Source organism: Castanea sativa, chromosome 5 (genome assembly GCF_040712315.1).
Source record: "Castanea sativa cultivar Marrone di Chiusa Pesio chromosome 5, ASM4071231v1".
Lineage (NCBI taxonomy): Eukaryota > Viridiplantae > Streptophyta > Magnoliopsida > Fagales > Fagaceae > Castanea > Castanea sativa.
The window spans coordinates 26,078,564-26,084,676 of record NC_134017.1 but is presented as its reverse complement, the minus strand read 5'-3'; positions in this window follow the sequence as shown (position 1 = coordinate 26,084,676).

The following is a 6,113-nucleotide window of genomic DNA, read 5'->3' as shown; positions in this document are numbered from 1 at the left end:
AAGCTCTTTGAAAGAACCAATGGAGCCTACCCTCAAGCCATCAAACCATCTCATGGCCACGGGTCCCAAGCCCCAGGCTAGAAGGAAAGATCTTGCATAACAAGGTCTCATTTTTGGAATGCACTGCCATTCTCTGATTGAAATGGCTCACATGCTCCACAGGATCCGTCCGACCATTGTAAATTGTGAAGGTTGGTTGTGTGAAGCGCTGAGGTAACCTCCCTTCCTCCAATCTGCGCGTGAAGGGTGATCTGGAGATTTGGTGTAACGCTCTACCCATTGCGTCATTTCCCAAGCCCCTAGAGGGGTAGTCTCCGCCACGCCTCCCATGCAGATTGTCTTCTTCAGAAGAGAAAAATTCACCCGGGGGAGTCTTGGATCTCTGCCCGTAATTGTCATCCTCGGATCCCTCCGAAGAGTAGTCAGAGACTGAAGGAGTTCATCTTCGTCTTTCGTGACGCAATTTTCTCTTTAAGCCGTCGATCTCCTTCTGAATGGCCCTAGCATTTCTCTCATAAGGAACTCTGCTTCCTCCCTGCGAATGGCTTGTACTTCTGATGGTGTGTGTAGTATGTACACTACCTTCTCGGTTCTCTCCGTGATCAGGACGTAAGGAGTGATCCTCACGCTGGGAGCCTACGGACTCCTCGCTGCGTTGTGGTCCTAATCCCACCATGACGCTCTAAACTTCCTTAAAAACTAAATTCACACAGACGGCGCCAATTGTAAGGACACAATTCAAATTCCCAAACTATGACTAGAAGGAAATGGGCTTAAAAGGCCTTTTTTACAATAAATTTGTAGAGGATGGGTTTACAATCTAGATTTCAAGGATGATTTAGATGACAAGGAAAAGAACGGGCTTTGGGCCCAATGGCACAAAATAAAGAACTGTTTACAAGGGTAAGACTGAAAGTTCCTCTTCGAACACAATCCGAGGATAATTTATAATAGGGTTTCCTAGAGTTTGGATACAATCATATGCTATTGGCCCTTTTTCTTCCTGAAAAAGCCTCCCCCTTCTTCGTATGTCTTCCCTTCTATTTATACTTCTTTTCTTCTCTTCCTCATCTTCCACTTCATGGTTGCAATCCTGATTTCGGATACTTGTCCCATCCATTCTTCCCTAAAGCCCGCTGGGGTTAGGGACCAAGTTCCAAAACTCCATGCTCAGATCCCATCCTTCCATCCATGCAGTCAGCGTATCAATTACAGAGCTTTTAATGTATGGGCGGTGGTAGCAGCTTTACTTTAGATATTCCATCGCTCTTTCTATTATCCTCCACGTGTACTGTGTATTCCCGTAGTCGTAGGATTCTTTATAACATAACCCGGGGACACTAAATTTCTCTTCATATGTCCTTGGCTTAACAATCCGAGGACAAATCTACTCCTCGGACGTAATTGGACATTTAGATACTCCAAGATCATTTTGATGTCTTCGGATTTGGGTTTCTAGCCCAAAAGACTTCGTTGGGCCATCCTTGATAAATTACTGGGCTCAATGCCCCTACAATTCCATTTTACAACTTGCATTTAACCAACCGGTAGATCTTCAGATTTGTGATACAAAACAAATCATGCTCTAACGATCATAATGGTATGTCACAAGTTTTGATCGGACCACCTGATCAAAAGTTATCATACAATCAATTTTCAATGATCATGGCTCACCTACACGATGGGCCCAATCACGTCCTATCTTAAACACTTATTTTTTATTGGTTCCAACAATAATTAATTTAAAATTAATTAAGTGTAAATTTTGATTGGATTTCATTTTATTTATTTATTTATTTTTAAATAAAAAATGTTTCCTTTATAGCATCTTATCTGCTCTTTTGAAAAACAATTTGGAGAGAGAAAGATATGATCCATGAAAAAAAAAATTTAAAAAGAAGAAAAATGCTCAAAAAAACGTTATTATCTTCAGCAGAAACTTGAATCACATATTTGGCTTGGAAAACGTTGAAATTTGATTTTCTCTATTTCTGGAAATGTTGTAGATAATTGAATTCCCTTAAAAAAAAAAACTCATTTTGAATTAATTGAAATTTTTAGCAGAAAGTTAGAGCCAAAATACAAAACAGGGGCAGAAGATAACACAAGTTCTCAGCATCATCTTCAACTTCTTTTCAAAATTCAAATGGGGATCAACACCAAATCCGTTCCAGCTCATTTAAACAGGTTTATCTCCTTCTTTAGCTTCAGAAGAAAGCTAATAACTTAGCTTTAAAGCTAAGCCATTCCTTCCCCTATCAATAGAGAAGACCTCTTCCATTTTCTGGACCCCAAGAATTCCCTCTAGAGAGCTAGTGAGAAAGCAGAAAAGAAAAGCTGTTGTGCAACTATTGTTCTTACTTAGATTGTAGTTGAGTACTTCCTTGCTTTCTCCCTAGCCCTTTAAGTGATCACTTCCCCCTTTTAATTTATGCTCTATGCTGGTGAGTAGTTAATTATGTTCTTAACTTTCCACACATGCTTGAATAAATGCTTAACAAGTCATTGTTTGTTTCTTTCATGATATGCTTAGATGAACACTTCTAGGCTAATACACAAATTTTCTCTTGAATGCTTAGATGAACACTTCTAGGCTAAAACACAACTTTCTCTTGAATACTTAGATGAACATGTCTAAGTAGTTGTTTTACTTTGTTAAATGCTTGAACAAACATGTCTAAGTATTTTGATTTTCTCTAGATGGGCATGTCTAAGGGATTTTCCTTTACTTCTTTTCATAATTGCTTGGATGATCAAATATGCTTAAATGTTTTATTTTTTATTTTTTCTCTTTGCAATTATGTTGATGACAAATAACATGACAACTTTGTTTTTCTTTTTTTCACATGCTTAGATGAACATGTCTAGGCTAGGAATCCTTTGTTTACATTGATTTCTTGGATGAACATGTCATTACCTTCATGCTTTCTTTACATTAAATTGTTATCTAACAAATTTTTTTTTTCTCTTTATGTTAGATTCCCCTAACGCATATTTGCTTACGATTTTTGCAAATTAACATGTTTGTATGACATGATATTGGCCACCTTAACCCAGGAGACCGGGTTTACCGAGCAAGATGGGTGCTTAATCCCTTCCCATCTCGTAAATTAGCCTCCGAACCAAGATCAAGGGTTCTAGACTATACTATTGTATATGCAATTTCACATTTTTTAGAATGTAACTAGGAAATAAAGCAATGTAATTTATTTTTCTTAGATTGTATTTAGGACAAAAAGCATTGTAAATTTTTGTTACACAATTGATGTAAATTTTCATATATATTAATACAACAGAAGCATTTTTTATATTGAAGGTTTTCTTATTTTTCCATTTAAATCAAATAAGTAGTGACTCCATGTAAAACCCTTGATCTAAGAGGGAGTACATTTTGCAGTGAATTCGTACATTTTGAGCATCACGATCCCACCTATTCACACGGGTTAGGCCTAATTTATGAAAAAATTGGCGGATCAGGGTTGCGGTCGCTCACAATACCTTAAAAAAAAAGCTCCTAACTTTGATTTTTGACCGTTCCCCTTAGTCAAATCTATCACAATTCAATAAAATGGTGATTAATATTCTTAAACTCAAAGGACTGGGACCAGAAAAGGTCTCAATCAAATAAAAAGAGACTTGAGGGTGTTTTGTGAAAAATTCCATTTTGATTCACTATTTTCTAGTGAATCTTAGGTTTTTCCCATGGGATTTCTCTGTATTTTGAAAATATACCATATAAGGCTTTTTATAGTTGAATAAATGGGTTTTGGAATGGCTCCCAGATGATGTAGGATTCGTTTCAAACCTCAACCATTATTATAGAAAACTTGCCTTCCTTAACTGTGTATGCTAGAATGTGCCTACGTACGCATGCTTTAGCTCGCGTACGCAAGTCAAGGGCTACTTTAGTCATTTTATTTCCAAAAATATATTTTTGCTCATTTAAAAGGTTATATTTTCCATTGTAATAGTCCTCAAGTCAATTTAATATTTGATTGGGCTCTAAACTAGCCTTGGGCCTTAGAGTTCGAGCATCATTGGGAATGGGGGCCCGAGTCATAAGGGGTACAAAATGCGGTGAATCAAAACATACAGAAATCCCATGGGAAAAATACAAGATTCACTAGAAAATAGTGAATCAAAAGGGAGTTTTTCACAAAACACCCTTAAGTCAATTTTGCTTGATTGGGACCTTTTTTGGTCCTAGTCCTTTTAGTTTAATGTTGCTAATCACTTTCTTATTGGTTTGTGAAAAGATTGGATTAAGGGGAACGGTCAAAATTCAAGCTTGGAAAGTTTTTGTGTGAGGTATCTAGTCCAAACAATTCTTTTTCCTTTCTTTCATTTTTTGCGTTTAAATCTTTCATTTTGCTTTATTTGTTTGTTATAATATGTTTTAATATGCTTTTCTAGATTAGGTTTATGTTTTTGAATGCTTAAAGTGCATGTTAGGTTGTTAGAATTTTCTTTTTCAGGTTCTACCATGTTTTTAGTTTTTTAGGTTTTTAGGCTTTCTAGGCAAGAACTTGCATACGCATAATCTTGCCTAAGCACGCAGTTTTGTTCTTGCGTGCGCAAACTGCTGCCCAGAAACCCTCATTCTTGTTTTTTGTTTGTTTTGCTTTTGGTTTCACATGTTGTTTTGTTTAGCTTCTTTTCCATGTTTTTATGCTTCTAGTTTCTCTATTCACATGTTTGTTTGCTTGTTCGCTATCACATGTTAGAATTAGGGTTTATCATGTGTTTGCTTTATTTCAATGACATGAACATGCATTCATATGCTCACGCATAATGTCATTGGTGTTGGGTTGCTGTAAGGTAAGTAAAAGGTAAGTCATTCATTGGAAATGCCCACACATTTGTGACATGGTCTTGCTTTGATGATAGAGATGAATATGCTTGTTTGATGTGTGATTTCATGTATAAGAGTTTGGAATACATGTAATGATCTATGTTTGCTCGCCATGCCTACTTTGATGTCTTGGTATAATATGATGGAGCTTGTGACGGAGCATGCTTAGATGTATGATTAGGGTTTATAATATGATGAATGCCTTAATGCCATGATTAGATGAATGCTAGTGTTGTATGTGTGTGGTTTGGCTTCTTTTGCTCTATGGATGGATATGTATGTGTTTTAGGATGAATGATATCATGTTGTGTGCTTAGATGTATGCTAGTGTGTGTGTGAGTTAGAATGAAAGTATTGAACATGATTTTATTGAGGTTAAGACGTAAGACACAATGATGGGAGGCTAATCGGCGATCTTGGGTGCCTAACACCTTCCCAAGAACCTACCTAAATTTCGTATCCATATCTCTAGTAGTAAGATCAAAAGGTCCTTCCTCGAGAGGATGCTATATATATGGTCCCTAGACCATTGTAAAAACTAGGTGGCAACTCCAACTTTTTTCTATTGTGTCCATAGTGGTGACTCCGCTGGGGATAGTGAGTTTAATTCCTATGTGTCTTATTTCTTAACCTTGATAAAAACTATTTTGATACTTGTTTGCACACACATCACTTGGTTTCTTTTGTCCCTTAACCTCGGTTGGTGATGAGTGGGAAGATGGAAAGCTCCATTTGGGCCCAAATCTTCCGAAGTTCATCCCACCAACTCACAATCGGAGTTATTGCCTATAATGGGCTTTGAGTACGATAAAGGTTTGCTACCAATCCTTTATGGGGTCCACTTAGGCCCTCGGTTGGAATCATAGCCCACCAAGTTATGAGTTATCTACTTATCTATCCCTTTAGCCTTTGGGTGCTTACCCACACTAGAGAGATCCTAGACCCTATCACAAAAGATACCCTTTATATCTCTTGTTTATTTAGCCATATATCATGTGTTCACCTAATTCTAAAGAACAAATAAAAAATGTAAGGGATGACCCTAAAGTTATGGTATACCCTAAGATGTTAAGGGATAAAAGAAAAGAAGTTCTCACTTATAAGAGGTTTGTCTCTAAATCTAAAGGTATATCTTAACTTGAAAGGTTCACAAGACCATAGCCTAATTGCTATCATAGGCCCAAGTGGAAAAAGCCCTTTTGAAGAAGAGGACTTTGGGCTTAAGGTAACAAATATGCTATGACTTAGCATCCAAAATCCT